The following is a 19,581-nucleotide window of genomic DNA, read 5'->3' on the forward strand; positions in this document are numbered from 1 at the left end:
ATTAAAGATAGAAATTACTTAACAATTATTAGTATAATTATATGTAGAATCCAAAGTAATTAGCCTAGCAGGTCTGCAATCATGTAAACAGTTGGAAAGGTTAACTTTCTGTGTGGTCCAGTTAACTGTTTAACCCCTTAAGGACTTGGCCATTTTTTGCAAATCTGACCAGTGTCACTTTAAGTGCTGATAACTTTAAAACGCTTTGACTTATCCAGGCCATTCTGAGATTGTTTTTTCATCACATATTGTACTTCATGACACTGGTAAAATGAAGTTAAAAAAAATTATTTTTATTTATAAAAAAATACCAAATTTACAAAAAAAAAATAAAATACAAATTTCCAAGTTTCAATTTCTCTACTTCTATAATACATAGTAATACCTCCTAAAATAGTTATTACTTTACATTCCTCATATGTCTACTTCATGTTTGGATCATTTTGGGAATGATATTTTATTTTTTGGGGATGTTACAAGGCTTAGAAGTTTAGAAGCAAATCTTGAAATTTTTCAGAATATTTCAAAAACCCAATTTTTAGGGACCAGTTCAGGTCACTTTGCGAGGCTTACTTAACCACCTCCGGACCGCTGTACGCACAGACGCGTCCTGGAGGTGGTTGATTCATTCCTCCTGGACGCGCCGGCGCGTCCTCTCGCGAGACGCGAGATTTCCTGTGAACGCGCGCACACAGGCGCGCGCGCTCACAGGAACGGAAGGTAAGAGAGTTGATCTCCAGCCTGCCAGCGGCGATCGTTCGCTGGCAGGCTGGAGATGTGTTTTTTTTAACCCCTAACAGGTATATTAGACGCTGTTTTGATAACAGCGTCTAATATACCTGCTACCTGGTCCTCTGGTGGTCCCATTTGTTTGGATCGACCACCAGAGGACACAGGTAGCTCAGTAAAGTCCCACCAAGCACCACTACACTACACTACACCCCCCCTCCCGTCACTTATTAACCCCTTATTAGCCCCTGATCACCCCTAATCACCCCTGATCACCCCATATAGACTCCCTGATCACCCCCCTGTCATTGATTACCCCCCTGTCATTGATCAACCCCCTGTAAAGCTCCATTCAGATGTCCGCATGATTTTTACGGATCCACTGATAGATGGATCGGATCCGCAAAACGCATCCGGACGTCTGAATGAAGCCTTACAGGGGCATGATCAATGACTGTGGTTATCACCCCATATAGACTCCCTGATCACCCCCCTGTCATTGATCACCCCCCTGTCATTGATTACCCCCCTGTAAAGCTCCATTAAGACGTCCGCATGATTTTTACGGATCCACTGATGGATCGGATCCGCAAAACGCATCCGGACGTCTGAATGAAGCCTTACAGGGGCATGATCAATGACTGTGGTTATCACCCCATATAGACTCCCTGATCACCCCCCTGTCATTGATTACCCCCCTGTAAAGCTCCATTCAGACGTCCGCATGATTTTTACGGATCCACTGATAGATGGATCGGATCCGCAAAACGCATCCGGACGTCTGAATGAAGCCTTACAGGGGCATGATCAATGACTGTGGTGATCACCCCATATAGACTCCCTGATCACCCCCCTGTCATTGATTACCCCCCTGTCATTGATCACCCCCCTGTAAAGCTCCATTCAGACGTCCGCATGATTTTTACGGATCCACTGATAGATGGATCGGATCCGCAAAACGCATCCGGACGTCTGAATGAAGCCTTACAGGGGCATGATCAATGACTGTGGTTATCACCCCATATAGACTCCCTGATCACCCCCCTGTCATTGATTACCCCCCTGTAAAGCTCCATTCAGACGTCCGCATGATTTTTACGGATCCACTGATAGATGGATCGGATCCGCAAAACGCATCCGGACGTCTGAATGAAGCCTTACACGGGCGTGATCAATGACTGTGGTTATCACCCCATATAGACTCCCTGATCACCCCCCTGTCATTGATCACCCCCCCTGTCATTGATCACCCCCCTGTCATTGATCACCCCCCTGTCATTGATCAACCCCCTGTCATTGATCAACCCCCCTGTCATTGATCACCCCCCTGTCATTGATCACCCCCCTGTAAGGCTCCATTCAGACATTTTTTTGGCCCAAGTTAGCGGAATTATTATTTTTTTTTCTTACAAAGTCTCATATTCCACTAACTTGTGACAAAAAATTAAATCTCACATGAACTCACCATACCCCTCACGGAATCCAAATGCGTAAAATTTTTTAGACATTTATATTCCAGACTTCTTCTCACGCTTTAGGGCCCCTAGAATGCCAGGGCAGTATAAATACCCCACATGTGACCCCATTTCGGAAAGAAGACACCCCCAGGTATTCCGTGAGGGGCATATTGAGTCCATGAAAGATTGAAATTTTTGTCCCAAGTTAGCGGAACGGGAGACTTTGTGAGAAAAAAATAAAAAATATCAATTTCCGCTAACTTGTGCCAAAAAAAAAAAATTTCTATGAACTCGCCATGCCCCTCATTGAATACCTTGGGGTGTCTTCTTTCCAAAATGGGGTCACATGTGGGGTATTTATACTGCCCTGGCATTCTAGGGGCCCCAAAGCGTGAGAAGAAGTCTGGTATCCAAATGTCTAAAAATGCCCTCCTAAAAGGAATTTGGGCCCCTTTGCGCATCTAGGCTGCAAAAAAGTGTCACACATCTGGTATCGCCGTACTCAGGAGAAGTTGGGGAATGTGTTTTGGGGTGTCATTTTACATATACCCATGCTGGGTGAGATAAATATCTTGGTCAAATGCCAACTTTGTATAAAAAAATGGGAAAAGTTGTCTTTTGCCAAGATATTTCTCTCACCCAGCATGGGTATATGTAAAAAGACACCCCAAAACACATTCCCCAACTTCTCCCGAGTACGGAGATACCAGATGTGTGACACTTTTTTGCAGCCTAGGTGGGCAAAGGGGCCCATATTCCAAAGAGCACCTTTCGGATTTCACTGGTCATTTACCTACTTACCACACATTAGGGCCCCTGGAAAATGCCAGGGCAGTATAACTACCCCACAAGTGACCCCATTTTGGAAAGAAGACACCCCAAGGTATTCCGTGAGGGGCATGGCGAGTTCCTATAATTTTTTATTTTTTGTCACAAGTTAGTGGAAAATGATGATTTTTTTTTTTTTTTCTTTCATACAAAGTCTCATATTCCACTAACTTGTGACAAAAAATAAAAACTTCCATGAACTCAATATGCCCATCAGCGAATACCTTGGGGTCTATTCTTTCCAAAATGGGGTCACTTGTGGGGTAGGTATAATGCCCTGGTATTTTAGGGGCCCAAATGTGTGGTAAGGAGTTTGAAATCAAATTCTGTAAAAAATGACGAGTGAAATCCGAAAGGTGCTCTTTGGAATATGGGCCCCTTTGCCCACCTAGGCTGCAAAAAAGTGTCACACATCTGGTATCTCCGTACTCAGGAGAAGGTGGGGAATGTGTTTTGGGGTGTCATTTTACATATACCCATGCTGGGTGAGATAAATATCTTGGTCAAATGCCAACTTTGTATAAAAAAATGGGAAAAGTTGTCTTTTGCCAAGATATTTCTCTCACCCAGCATGGGTATATGTACAAAGACACCCCAAAACACATTCCCCAACTTCTCCTGAGTACGGAGATACCACATGTGTGGCACTTTTTTGCAGCCTAGGTGGGCAAAGGGGCCCATATTCCAAAGAGCACCTTTTGGATTTCACTGGTCATTTACCTACTTACCACACATTAGGGCCCCTGGAAAATGCCAGGGCAGTATAACTACCCCACAAGTGACCCCATTTTGGAAAGAAGACACCCCAAGGTATTCCGTGAGGGGCATGGCGAGTTCCTAGAATTTTTTATTTTTTGTCACAAGTTAGTGGAAAATGATGATTTTTTTTATATATTTTTTTTTTTCATACAAAGTCTCATATTCCACTAACTTGTGACAAAAAATAAAAACTTCCATGAACTCACTATGCCCATCAGCGAATACCTTGGGGTCTATTCTTTCCAAAATGGGGTCACTTGTGGGGTAGGTATAATGCCCTGGTATTTTAGGGGCCCAAATGTGTGGTAAGGAGTTTGAAATCAAATTCTGTAAAAAATGACGAGTGAAATCCGAAAGGTGCTCTTTGGAATATGGGCCCCTTTGCCCACCTAGGCTGCAAAAAAGTGTCACACATCTGGTATCTCCGTACTCAGGAGAAGGTGGGGAATGTGTTTTGGGGTGTCATTTTACATATACCCATGCTGGGTGAGATAAATATCTTGGTCAAATGCCAACTTTGTATAAAAAAATGGGAAAAGTTGTCTTTTGCCAAGATATTTCTCTCACCCAGCATGGGTATATGTAAAAAGACACCCCAAAACACATTCCCCAACTTCTCCTGAGTACGGAGATACCACATGTGTGGCACTTTTTTGCAGCCTAGGTGGGCAAAGGGGCCCATATTCCAAAGAGCACCTTTCGGATTTCACTGGTCATTTACCTACTTACCACACATTAGGGCCCCTGGAAAATGCCAGGGCAGTATAACTACCCCACAAGTGACCCCATTTTGGAAAGAAGACACCCCAAGGTATTCCGTGAGGGGCATGGCGAGTTCCTAGAATTTTTTATTTTTTGTCACAAGTTAGTGGAAAATGATGATTTTTTTTATATATTTTTTTTTTTCATACAAAGTCTCATATTCCACTAACTTGTGACAAAAAATAAAAACTTCCATGAACTCACTATGCCCATCAGCGAATACCTTGGGGTCTCTTCTTTCCAAAATGGGGTCACTTGTGGGGTAGTTATACTGCCCTGGCATTCTAGGGGCCCAAATGTGTGGTAAGGAGTTTGAAATCAAATTCTGTAAAAAATGACGAGTGAAATCCGAAAGGTGCTCTTTGGAATATGGGCCCCTTTGCCCACCTAGGCTGCAAAAAAGTGTCACACATCTGGTATCTCCGTATTCAGGAGAAGTTGGGGAATGTGTTTTGGGGTGTCATTTTACATATACCCATGCTGGGTGAGAGAAATATCTTGGCAAAAGACAACTTTTCCCATTTTTTTATACAAAGTTGGCATTTGACCAAGATATTTATCTGAAAAGTGAAAACTGAAAGTGAAAAATGTCATTTTTTTGCAAAAAAATCGTTAAATTTCGATTAATAACAAAAAAAGTAAAAATGTCAGCAGCAATGAAATACCACCAAATGAAAGCTCTATTAGTGAGAAGAAAAGGAGGTAAAATTCATTTGGGTGGTAAGTTGCATGACCGAGCAATAAATGGTGAAAGTAGTGTAGGTCAGAAGTGTAAAAAGTGGCCTGGTCTTTCAGGGTGTTTAAGCACTGGGGGCTGAGGTGGTTAATAGAAACCACCCAAAAATGACCCCATTCTATAAACTACACCCCTCAAGGTATTCAAAACTGATTTTACAAAATTTGTTAACCCTTTAGGTGTTTCACAAGAATTAATGGAAAATAGAGATACAATTTAAAAAATTTCACTTATTTGGCAGATTTTACATTTTAATAATTTTTTTCCAGTTACAAAGCAAGGGTTAACAGCCAAACCAAACTCAATATTTATGGCCCTGATTCTTTAGTTTACAGAAACACCCTATATGTGGTCGTAAACCGCTGTACGGGCACACGGCAGGGCGCAGAAGGAAAGGAATGCCATACGGTTTCTGGAAGGCAGGTTTTGCTGGACTGGTTTTTTTGACACCATGTCCCATTTGAAGCCCCCCTGATTCAACCCTAGAGTAGAAACTCCATAAAAGTGACCCCATCTAAGAAACTACACCCCTCAAGGTATTCAAAACAGATTTTACAAACGTAGTTAACCCTTTAGGTATTCCACAAGAGTTATTGGCAAATGGAGATGAAATTTCAGAATTTCAATTTTTTGGCAAATTTTCCATTTTAATCCATTTTTCCCAGTAACAACGCAAGGGTTAGCAGCCAAACAAAACTCAATATTTATGGCCCTGATTCTGTAGTTTACAGAAACACCCCATATGTGGTCGTAAACAGCTGTACGGGCACACGGCAGGGCGCAGAAGGAAAGGAATGCCATACGGTTTTTGGAAGGCAGATTTTGCTGGACTGGTTTTTTTGACACCATGTCCCATTTGATTGGCATCAAACATTGACATTCATCTGACAGATTAGATCATGTGGTATTTTTATAGAGCAGGTTGTCACGGACGCGGCGATATCTAATATGTATACTTTTTTTTTATTTAAGTAAGTTTTACACAATAACAGCTTTTTAAAAAAAATAATGATGTTTTAGTGTTTCCATAGTCGGAGAGCCATTTAGATTTTGCTGGACTGTTTTTTTTGACACCATGTCCCATTTGAAGTTCCCCTGATGCACCCCTAGAGTAGAAACTCCAAAAAAGTGGCCCCATTTTAGAAACTACGGGATAGGGTGGCAGTATTGTTGGTACTAGTTTAGGGTACATATGATTTTTGGTTGCTCTACACTCACCTAAAGAATTATTAGGAACACCATACTAATACAGTGTTGGACCCCCTTTTGCCTTCAGAACTGCCTTAATTCTACGTGGCATTGATTCAACAAGGTGCCGATAGCATTCTTTAGAAATGTTGGCCCATATTGATAGGATAGCATCTTGCAGTTGATGGAGATTTGAGGGATGCACATCCAGGGCACGAAGCTCCCGTTCCACCACATCCCAAAGATTCTCTATTGGGTTGAGATCTGGTGACTGTGGGGGCCATTTTAGTACAGTAAACTCATTGTCATGTTCAAGAAACCAATTTGAAATGATTCGAGCTTTGTGACATGGTGCATTATCCTGCTGGAAGTAGCCATCAGAGGATGGATACATGTTCTCATTCTGTTTACGCCAAATTCGGACTCTACCATTTCAATGTCTCAACAGAAATCGAGACTCATCAGACCAGACAACATTTTTCCAGTCTTCAACAGTCCAATTTTGGTGAGCTCGTGCAAATTGTAGCTTCTTTTTCCTATTTGTAGTGGAGATGAGTGGTACCCGGTGGGGTCTTCTGCTGTTGTAGCCCATCCGCCTCAAGGTTGTGCGTGTTGTGGCTTCACAAATGCTTTGCTGCATACCTCGGTTGTAACGAGTGGTTATTTCAGTCAACGTTGCTCTTCTATCAGCTTGAATCAGTTGGCCCATTTTCCTCTGACCTCTAGCATCCACAAGGCATTTTTGCCCACAGGACTGCCGCATACTGGATGTTTTTCCCTTTTCACACCATTCTTTGTAAACCCTAGAAATGGTTGTGCGTGAAAATTCCAGTAACTGAGCAGATTGTGGAATACTCAGACTGGCCCGTCTGGCACCAACAACCATGCCACGCTGAAAATTGCTTAACCACTTCCCATCTGGGCCATTTGCCCCCTTCCTGACCAGGCCTAATTTTGCAAAACTGACATATCTCACTTTATGTGGTAATAACTTTGGAACGCCTTTACTTATCCAAGTCATTCAGAGATTGTTTTCTCGTGACACATTGTACTTCATGGCAGTCATAAATTTGACTCAAAATAGTTCACCTTTATTTATGAAAAAATCTGAAATTTACCAAAAAATTAAAAAATTCGCAATTTTCTAAATTTCTATTTCTCTGCTTTTAAAATAGAAAGTGATACCTCATAAAATATTTATTACTTAACATTCCCCATATGTCTACTTTATGTCATTTTATTTTTTTACGACGTTAGAAGGCTTAGAAGTTTAGAAGCAATTCTTCAAATTTTTAAGAAAATTGCCAAAACCCACTTTTTAAGGACCAGTTCAGGTCTGTAGTCACTTTGTGGGGCCTACATAGTGGATACCCCCATAAATGACCCCATTGTAGAAACTACACCCCTCAAGGTATTCAAAACCGATTTTACAAACTTTGTTAACCCTTTAGGCGTTCCACAAGAATTAAAGGAAAATGGAGATCAAATTTTTAAATTTCACTTTTTTGGCAGATTTTCCATTTTGAAGCCCCCTGATGCACCCTTACAGTAGAAACTCCCAAGAAGTGATCCCATTTTGGAAACTAGGGGATAAGGTGCCAGTTTAATTGCTACTATTTTTGGGTACATATGATTTTTTGATCATTTATTATAACACTTTATGGGGCAAGATGACCAAAAAATTGGTTGTTTTAGCACAGTTTCTATTTATTTATTTTTACAGCGTTCACCTGAAAGGTTCAGTCAAGTGACATTTTTATAGAGCAGATTGTAACGGACGTGGCGATACCTAATATGTATACTTTTTCTTATTTATTAAAGTTTTACACAATAATAGCATTTTTTAAACAAATAAATTATGTTTTAATGTGTCCATGTTCTGAGAGTTATAGTTTTTTTATTTTTTAAGAGATTTTCTTATGTAGGGGCTCATTTTTTGCGGGATGAGGCGACGGTTTTATTGGTACCATTTTGTGGGACATACGCGTTTTTGATCACTTGGTGTTGCACCTTTTGTGATGTAAGGTGACAAAAATTGCTTGTTTTGACTCCTTTTTTTTTTTTTTTTTTTTTTTTTACGGTGTTCATCCGAGGGGTTAGGTCATGTGATATTTTTATAGAGCTGGATTTTACGGACGCGGCAATACCAAATATGTCTATTTTATTTTTTTTTTGTTATTTTTTGAACATTTTTTTTTATTTCTTACTTGGTGAATTTTTTTTTTTACATGTGAAACCTTTTTTCTATTTTACTTTTTCAACCCTTTATTTTTTTATTTTACACTTTTCGTCCCCCATAAGGTCATACAAGACCTCTGGGGGACATTTACTTCACTTCACATAGTAGCCCCAGTTACAGGAGAAATACACCCCCCAGAGAGGCTGTACAGCATAATTCTGCGCTGTACAGCCTCAGTGCAGGGCTGATCGAGGTCTGTGAAAGACCTCACACAGCTCCTGCACTCTCCGGTCACGGCGGTCACATGACCGCCGGGCCGGAACAGGAAGCGCATAGCGCTTCCTGCTCTGCATACACAGCGCTCGGTGAGCGCTGTGTATGCAGCGATCTAGAAGGCAGGGACACCTGGGAACTGTCTCTGCCTTCTCTCTGGGTTGCCCTGCTGTCACTGACAGCGGGCAACCCGATCAGCAGCTGCACGATTAGCGTGCAGCTGCACTTTCTGAACGGACGTTCTGGAACATCCGTTCAGAAATAGAGAACCACCTCCCGGACGTTTATAGTCAACGGGCAGATGGGAGGTGGTTAAATCACCTTTCTTTCCCATTCTGACATTCAGTTTGGAGTTCAGGAGATTGTCTTGACCAGGACCACACCCCTAAATGCTTTGAAGCAACTGTCATGTGATTGGTTGACTAGATAATTGCATTAATGAGAAATAGAACAGGTGTTCCTAATAATTCTTTAGGCGAGTGTATATTACACTTTTTGTGAGGCAAGGTAACAAGAAATAGCTGTTTTGGCACCGTTTTTATTTTTTGTTATTTACAATATTCATCTGACAGGTTAGATCATGTGATATTTTTATAGACCAGGTTGTCACGGATGCGGCGATACCTAATATGTATACTTTTTTTTATTTATGTAAGTTTTACACAATGATTTCATTTTTGAAGCAAAAAAAGTCTGAGAGACATAATTTTTTCAGTTTTTGGCCAATTACCTTGGGTAGGGTATAATTTTTGCGGGATGAGATGACTGTTTTATTGGCACTATTTTGGGGTGCGTGTGACTTTTTGATCGCTTGCTAATACACTTTTTGTGATGTAAGGTGACAAAAAATTGTTTATTTAGCACAGTTTTTATTTTAATTTTTTTTTACGGTGTTCATCTGAGGAGTTAGGTCATGTGATATTTTTTTAGAGCCGGTCGATACGGACGCGGCGATATCTAATATGTATACTTTTTTTTTTGTTTATGTAAGTTTTACACAATAACAGCTTTTTTCAAAAAAAAAAAATTATGTTTTAGTGTCTCCATATTCTGAGCCATAGTTTTTTTATTTTTTGGGCGATTGTCTCAGGTAGGGGCTAATTTTTTGCGGGATGAGGTGAAGGTTAGATTGGTACTATTTTGGTGGGCAAACGCCTTTTTGTTCGCTTGCTGTTGTACTTTTTGTGATGTAAGGTGACAAAAAAATGGTTTATTTAGCACATTTTTTATTTTTTACGGTGTTCATCTGAGGGGTTAGGTCATGTGATAGGTTTATAGAGCCGGTCAATACGGACGCGGCGATACCTAATATGTATACTTTTTTCCCCCTATTTTTTACCATTTTTTTTTTCTTTATTTGGGGAAAATGACGTTTTTGTTTATTTTTACTTGAAACTTTTAATTTTTGGGGGGAAAAACTTTATTTTTTTAACTTTGTTTTTCACTTAATTTTTTGTCCCTCTTTGGGACTTGAACTTTGGGGGGTATATTCCTTTACAATGCATTCCAATACTTCTGTATTGGAATGCAGTGGCTGTATGAGTAATACTATTGTGTGTATTACTCATACAGCTTCCGGGGCCTGTGAGATACAGGGGGCTGGATCTCACAGTCTCTTCACCGGAAGGCAGCGCGATGCCTTCCTTAGACATCGCGCTGCCTTCCATGCCATCGGGTCCCCCCCACAGCCGCATGGGGACCCGATGGCACAGCCGCCGCAACCACAGGTAAAGCCGTAAATCGCAGGTCTGAATTGACCTGCGGTTTGCGGCGATCGCCTATACAGGGGGGGTCACATGACCTCCCCCGGCGTTGTGATAGGATGCCCGCTGAATGATTTCAGCGGGCATCCTGTTCCGATTAACCCCCGTCGCGCCGCAATCGCGGTTTAAACCCATGACGTACCAGTACGTCATGGGTCCTTAAGGACTCGGGAAACATGCCGTACCTGTACGTCATGCGTCCCTAAGGGGTTAAAAGCAAATGTGTAAAAATCTACTCCAAGGCCAGATTATAGGAAGGGTTAAAGGTTCATTGTCAGGGTTCTCAACCATCCTATTCCTTACAGTCTTTTCAGCTATTCCCGACTACAAGAGAAAACTACATTTACAGCATATCACCGAGATAATAAATGTAATTTTAACCTGAATCGAATGGAAAACAAACCTTGCATGTGTTGCCACCCTCAATTCACCGCTTTAGGACTTCTGAAAATAAGCAAGTGACTGGCAGAGAATAGAGGAGAAGCCGCACATCCATGGTGTGTTTTGCATTCCCTTCATGGCCCTGTTCTTAAGATAGGAATGGGTACCAGAGGTGGAATCCACACCTATAAGACATACAGTATCAATATGTCATAAATGCTCCAGATGGGACATCCCCTTTAAGTGACTTTGCTGATTTTACTAAAATGTATTACTGGGAGTGGATCCCGATTCTCTTGCCTGTACTGCTAAGCAAGAAGAAATGTGGTGATTTAGTAAACATGACCTATCCACAAATTATCCACATAATGTCCATGAGCAAAATAAATACAATACAAATCTCTGATCAAAAATAGGCAGTCCAAACATGTCACAGCTAAAGGCGCATTTGTACTGCCCAATTTCCAGGCAGATTATCGGGGATGAACGTTTTCATTCTTCAGGCAAAGCAATCGTTTGTGTGGACACCTGAATTGTCATTTTTGGGCAGCAGATTGTTGTGTCTAAACTGCACTCTGCTGCCCAGGAAAAATTCAGCTGTATGAGGTCAATTGACCGCAATAGCCATCCTTTGTCCTCATACTGTGGAGAGACCGCTGCGCGTAAAGTCAGCGCTTCACCTTCACTAACGAGCAGGCAGTTGTCAGGAAGGAGCGCTTCCGTGCCCGACAATTGTGTGCTAGATTACTATATGTAAATGCAGCATTAGGGCCCTATTAGACCGAGCAATTTTCAGGAACAAGCATTCATAGGAAAACTCATTCCTGACTTGTAGAATTGTGCCGCTGATCAGCCGATGAGCAAACGCTCATTTGTCAGCTGATCTGCATATTCCATCAGAATGAAAGATGCACGATTATTGGCAGCACATCTCCCTGTGTAATTTGGGATGTTCTAACAATAATCAACAGAACTGAACAAGGTAGGAATGATTGTAATAGCAATCATTCCTCGCCCTTCACTATGCGCTAGACTGTGTAATAGGATGATGCAAATGAACGTTTACAGACGGGTTTATTGTCCATTTGAACTTGTCCTGCCCCTAATAGGACCCTTACATAAGAAAAGATTTATATTGTTTTCTTTTTATGTTGACAACAAAAGAAAAATGCATAGAGACATGAGTTAAAGGGACCTGAACATAAGGATCGGTGGGTGAAGGCTCATGAAGACAAAGTAAGTAGTAACAGAGTACTTCAAAAATAAGAAAATTCCAAAATACTGTATGTGAGTGAATTGAGACTTGTTTTGACTTTTAATAAAGAGAAGAATTTTTCTAAAACCCATTCAGCTTCCAAAATTAGAAGGATTTATGAGGTTTTGTCCTTTTCCGGCACCTCTTGTCATTGCCCCCCAATGGGAAATCTCCTCTAATCTGGATTTGTGCACCATCTTCTTTCCACTTTGGAACCATTGGTGGTTCATGGTTTCTTCAAAGAGTTGTATTAAAAGCTTAGCCGCTACACCAAGTAAGGTTGGGAGATTGTGGGCAAAAACCAGGCCTTGGTTTCCATAGTGAAGGCCAGGTTCAGACGAGCGTGAAACATGTTTTGTGTGGGAGAGTGAATTGCCATAGTGAACTCTGCTCCTTTGACCGGACCGGACAGCATTATAATGATTTCTAATTCTGTGTGTCTCTGACCCCTCTCAACTGTAATGATTTGTACTGACAGCATTATGCCAGTACATATCATTAGAGTGAACATGCTCATCTGAAACTGAACAAGATTCCAGTGATGATGTGAACAAATATTGTTAATCCCGTGTTCAATCTGTTGCCAAAATATCTTTGTTCGTGAACAATTCCACCACATATGAGATAATATACTCACATCCTGATTACATCTACAGTATCTATCTAGGATGTGTTTGTTGTATGGAAATACTTTTATACCACCTCCTTAGTCATTTAAATAAATTCTAAAAAAGGGGAAAAATTAATTGAAAATACTGTATTTCTCTGATGTAATTTGAAGTTCTTCCTCCCACTTAGTAATGTAAGTTCATCTAGACCAGCTAGTGAGAGAAGTTGGTCACACACACAATGGATAAGATTTTGAGGGGCTTGGGCACTTTGGCAAGTGAGGTTTCTAACCAGGCAGGAATTTTGGAAACAGAAATTTTTACATGTGAGTCTTGTTTTTTTTTATAAAGTCTCTAGATGGTTAACCTATTTAATTTAAAATAACTTCCACATCTCTCTTCTATTTGTCAGAAATTATTGTGGAAAATGTTATATTTATAGGAATCAGCTATAAGTTGAATGGGTTCCATTTTTGTGGATTAATGTAGCAAGAAAGTAGGAGCAAGAGAGAACGTAGAGTAGTTTGATTTCTTTATTTTGTTCCACTCATATATTGTTCCTCTTAAACAGATATTGTTTGTGTAAATCCCAAAGGGCGAGCCTCTCTGTTGATGTCTTGAGGTAATTTTCTAGAGGTCCGGGGATTAGTTCTGTTACAGGATCTCTGCTTATATGATTTCCCATATAATAAGTGTGAATGTCTGGGAGACTGAAAACCTGCAAAACGTTTTGTTTTGTTCAGGTCAGAAGCTGGTGTGATATCCTAAGCCTTTTTCATCCCAGTGAAAAGATGGAAAAAAAGCTTCTTTTAAAAAACAATGATGTGGGGAGCCATATACAGTGGATACAAAAAGTATACACACCCCTGTTAAAATGTCAGGTTTCTGTGCTGTAAAAAAATATGACAAAGATAAATCATTGAAAAACAAACTGAAATCTTTTAGTTGGAGGGAAGAAAACAAAAAAAAACTAAAATAATGTGGTTGCATAAGTATGCACATCCTCTAATAACTGAAGATGTAGCTGTGTTCAGAATTAAGCAACCACGTTCAAAATCATGTTAAATAGGAGTCAGCATACACCTGCCATTATTTAAAGTGTCTCTGATTAACCTCAAATAAAGTTAAGCTGCTCTAGTTGGTCTTTCCTTAAATTTTCTTAGTCACATCCCACAGCAAAAGCCATGGTCCACAGAGAGCTTCCAAAGCATCAGAGGGATCTCATTGTTAAAAGGTATCAGTCAGGAGAAGGGTACAAAAGAATTTCCAAGGCATTAGATATACCATGGAACACAGTGAAGACAGTCACCATCAAGTGGAGAAAATATGGCACAACAGTGACATTACCAAGAACTGGACGTCCCTCCAAAATTGATGAAAAGACGAGAAGAAAACTGGTCTGGGAGGCTACCAAGAGGCCTACAGCAACATTAAAGGAGCTGCAGGAATATCTGGCAAGTACTGGCTGTGTGGTACATGTGTCAACAATCTCCCATATTCTTCGAATGTCTGGGCTATGGGCTAGAGTGGCAAGACAAAAGCCTTTTCTAACGAAGAAAAACATCAAAGCCAGGCTACATTTTGCAAAAACACATCTGAAGTCCCCCAAAAGCATGTGGGAAACGGTGTTATGGTCTGATGAAACCAAGGTTGAACTTTTTTTGCCATAATTCCATAAGATATGTTTGACGCAAATACAACAATTCATATCACCAAAAGAACACAATACCCACAGTGAAGCATGGTGGTGGCAGCATCATGCTTTGGGGCTGTTTTTCTTCAGCTGGAACTGGGGCCTTAGTTAAGCTAGAGGGAATTATGAACAGTTCCAAATACCAGTCAATATTGGCACAAAACCTTCAGGCTTCTGCTAGAAAGCTGAACATGAAGAGGAACTTCATCTTTCAGCATGACAACGACCTAAAACTTACATCCAAATCAACAAAGGAATGGCTTCACCAGAAGAAGATTAAAGTTTTTGAATGGCCCAGCCAGAGACCAGACCTGAATCCGATTGAAAATCTGTGGGGTGATCTGAAGAGGGCTGTGCACAGGAGATGCCCTCGCAATCTGACAGATTTGGCGTGTTATTGCAAAGAAGAGTGGGCAAATCTTGCCAAGTCAGAATGTGCCATGCTGATAGACTCATACTCAAAAAGACTGAGTGCAGTAATAAAATCAAAAGGTGCTTCAACAAAGTATTAGTTTAAGGGTGTGCAGACTTATGCAACCATATTATTTTATTTTTTATATTTTTTCTTCCTTCTACCTAAAAGATTTCAGTTTGTTTTTCAATTGAGTTGTACAGTTTATAGGTCTTATTAAAGGTGGAAAAATGAAATGTTTTATCTTAGTCTCACAGAAACCTGACATTTTCGGTCCGAATTTCAAGAAAAATTTTATTCGTACCGAAGCCGAATTTCCTCATGCTTCCTCATCGCTTTTTTCCCTAAAATGGTTGCTGCACGTGTTAGGACATGGAGCAAAGAATTCTGGGAACGAGGCATCACCCACAATGCCCTGCATGCGGCCATTCAGCAGCCAGCCCCTGTAATGTCACAGCCCTATAAATAGCCTCAGCCATCTTGGATTCTGCCATTTTTCAGTGTGATTAGTGCAGGGAGAGAGACGTCAGCAGGTGCTAAGGATAGTGCTAGAAAATACTTCATTGTGCTGAAAAAACGATTTACAAGTTCAGGGAAAGATTAGTCAAGTTGTGGGGAAAGGATACGGAGGCATCATCTACACTATAAAAGGAGAATAAGGTGCAATAAGAGAGTGTAAAGCCTGGGTAATAGGAGCGATTCTATTACACCTTGCTGTACTAATTGGGGATCCAAATTGGTGTTATACTGCTGCTTTTAGGTTGTTTGCACTATATGATACATTAGTAATTCCAGCAAACCTTGCTTGTGATTGGGGTGCAAGTTCCGTGATACAGCCATTTACGGGGTGTATTAATAGGAAAGATACGTACGTCCTATTAGCCGTTCTGCATTGATTTTATATTGTTTTACATGGTGCATAATAGGAAAAAATATATGTTATAATTGCCGTTCAGCGGTGAAGTTACATTGTACTACAGACATTTACGGGGTGTTTTAATTGGAGAGATATGTACGTCCTATTAACCGTTCTGTGGTAAATTGCGATTGTTAATTTTTTTTTGAGGGGGAGTTTATTAACCCCTTAAGGACCCTGGGATTTTCCATTTTTGCGTTTTCGTTTTTCACTCCCCGTCTTCCCATAGTCCTAACTTTTTTATCTTTCCATTCACATAGCCTTATGAGGGCTTATTTTTTGCGGGACAAGTTGTACTTTCTAATGGCACCACACTTGTATAATTTTTCTTGCGTTTTAATACTGAAAAAAAAAATTCATTTTTTTTTTTTTCATAACTGGCTGCCACCCGTATAACTTTTTTGTAGCTATGTGTACGGGGCAGTGATACCAATTTTAAGTCTGTGCAACTTTTTAATCACTTTTATTATTAAAAAAAATTATTGGGTAGTTGAAGTGACAAAAAATAGAAAATTGGCATTTTTTTAATTTTTTTTCCGCTTTGCCGTATGCCATTAATATTGTCATATTTTAATAGTATAGGCATTGTCGCACGCGGCGATGTCCATGATCATTCGATTTCCCATAGTATTCAGTGATGGCTAAATAGCCATCATTGAAGACTTAATTTGCACTATATCAATACAAGGCTGCCACCTAGTGGCCTGTATTGATATATACATCTAATTGACTCTGAAGCCTGCTTGAGGCTTTGGTCAATTAGCGCAAGGTAACAGGTTCCTCGATCTCAGCCGGGGAAAGCTGTTACCGAAGCGCTCAACTTCCAGTTCTGGTCTGCGCAGATGCCGTGGTCACATTTGACCACGGCATCTGAAGGGTAAGATGTATGCGATCAGCCTTATGGCTGATCGCATACATGTGCCGCGGGTCTCTGCTATTTAAAATAGCAGAAACCCTAAGGGTCCTTAAAAGGTTGATCAGAAAAATTGCCATTCAGTGGTGAAGTTACATTGTACTACAGCCATTTACGTGGTGTAATAAAAGAAAATATACATACGTCCCATTAGTCGCTCTGTGGTGAATTGTGATTGTTATATTTCTTTTTTTGGGGTGTAGTAATAGAAAAAAGAATACGTCTTAATTGCCGTTCTGCGGTGAATTGTGATTGTTATATTTTTTTTGGAGGGAGGGAAATTATTAATCAGAAAAAAAATATATATGTCTTAATTGCCGTTCCGCAGTGAAGTTACATTGTACTACAGCCTTTTTTGGGAGGTATTATTTAAATTTGATTCTTTTGTTATACAGTATGTCACACAGCCAGGTGACAGGCTCTTCAAAGGGAACGGGCAGTGGGCAAAAATTTTCTGTCGCAGGCAGCAGAAGAAGGGGAAGGGGGTGGCAGCAGTAGTCACAGAGAGAGGCCTGAGCTCCCGTTATCATCTAGCGGTCATGTCTTGACCAGCAACCCAGCGGTGCTTGAATGGTTGACCCGGTCTTCGACTTCGTCGCAAGTGACATCAGACACCCCCAGTTAAGAGTCGGTGGGTTCCTCTGACACGATGCTTAGTTGGCATGGCCCGGGAGCAGGCCCTGTGCCCCCACCTGTCCTGAACCTTCCTCTGTCCTTTTCAGTTCACTCAGCGCGAGAAGTATTGTATGGCGTAGGCTCGGCTCCACTTTTCATCGAGGACGAGCTACTAGTGGACAGTCAGCAGCTACTGACCAGCCAAGATCTGTAGGAGACATCCGTTGCTTCCTCCGGTAGGCTGGCAAGTAGTGATGATGAGAGTCGCATGGGAGCAGGTGTTGTGAGCGGTCAGGCTCCTGGCCTTGAGACCGTTAAGGGGGATATCAGTGATCTGCAGACAGTTGCGGATGATGATGATGTAGCCGATCGCACTTGGGAGCCGGGTGAAGAAGGAGCATCGTCATCAGATGAAGAGGGTGGAAGCGCGGCTGAGAGTCAACAGGGTAGCAGCAGTGGGGAGGTCAGGAGCCAAACGTGCCGGGGTAGACGATCAGCTTCGCCAGAGCCTACTGGCCCGGAAAGTAGTGGGGCAGGGGTTTATAGAGGCTGTTGTAGCAGGAAGTCAGCGCAGAGTGTTGAGGGGGAAAATGCCATACTCGGGGGTGTAGCAATTTTTTGTTAGGCCGCCGGAGGAGGTGAACATGACCATTTGCAGAATTTGTGGGCAGAAGGTGAAGCGTGGCTCCGATGTGGTGGTCCATTCTGCCGCAGCAACCACTGCATTACCCAGTGGCACGCACCCAATTTCATGCAGTCAAGGCTCCACCACCTCAGCCGAAGGGAGCTGTCTGGCCTTCCCATCATCTGCTGGTCCTGATGCTCCTGCTCCTTGTCCTCCTACTCCTTGTCAGTCATTCCCTCAGCAATCGATCACCGAAATGATTGCCAAGAGACAACAGCATGTGTGCACTCATCCAACGGCGCAGAAGCTGAACGTGCTCCTGGCCAAGTTGCTGGTGCTGCAGTCCCTCCCTTTCCAAGTGGTGGACTCTGCACCTTTCAGAAAACTGATGGCTTGTGCAAAGCCTAGGTGCAGAGTCCCAAGCCGTTATTTCTTTGCAAAAAAAAAGGCAGTACCAGCTGTGCACACATATGTAGAACAGAAGGTGGGCCAGTCCTTGAGCCTGTTGGTGTCTGCCAAAGTGCACGGCAGCGCCGACGTGTGGAGCTGTCCTTTATGGCTTACTGGGTAAATGTGGTTCCTGCCCAGCCACACCAGCAACTTGGCCAGGTGACGCCGTTTCCGCCTCCACGTTGTCACGCTGTTGGTCCTGCGACAATGTCCGCCTCTGCCTCCTCATCCTCCACCGTGTTCTCAGCCTCCACTGCAGGGACAATTTAGAGTGCTCCTCCAGTATATCACTTGTGCAGGGCATGGCAGTGTCACACTGTTCTGCACCTAGTTTGCCTGGGCGAACTGAGTCACACAGGGGAAGAACTGTTCCGCTTCCTTCAAGAAATCGAATCCTGGCTTTTCCCTCGACAACTCTAAATCGTAACCATGGTGACCGACAACGGGAAGAACATGGTGTCGGCGCTGCGTCAAGGAGGGCTGAGCCATGCACCCTGCACATGCACTTCAGCCATTCGTAAACCGCAAAGCACACGCTCCTTGGGCTGCAGCGGCAGAATGGCGTCCCCAACATAGGGTGATATGTAATGTTTCCACCCGTTGGAATTCCACCCTTCATATGTTGGACCAATTATATGAATAGAGAAAGGCCATAAACGATTTCTTGATGATACAGGCAGACAGAGGTACTCCCCTATGTAACTTTGAAGTTGCCCAGCTGATGCGTGACACCTGCCGTTTGCTCGGGCCCTTTGAGGAGGCTACTTTATTTGTCAGTCGCCAGGACTACGGGATGAACAATGTCATTCCACTGATTCATGTCCTGGAGCAGATGCTACTAAATCTGGCTGGCCAGGAGACGTGGAGACTACATCTCACGGCCACATGAGCCTTGTGGGGGCTGAACTAGAGGAGGAGGACATTCAAGCACAAGCTATGCATAGAGAAATGGGTGGTTTTTCTTCACAGGAGAGGAGGAGCATGAGCAGCCAAAGGAGCTACAGGGTGATGAGGCAGATGACCCAGACACACTGTGGCA

Source organism: Bufo bufo, chromosome 5, assembly GCF_905171765.1.
Source record: "Bufo bufo chromosome 5, aBufBuf1.1, whole genome shotgun sequence".
Classification (NCBI taxonomy): domain Eukaryota; kingdom Metazoa; phylum Chordata; class Amphibia; order Anura; family Bufonidae; genus Bufo; species Bufo bufo.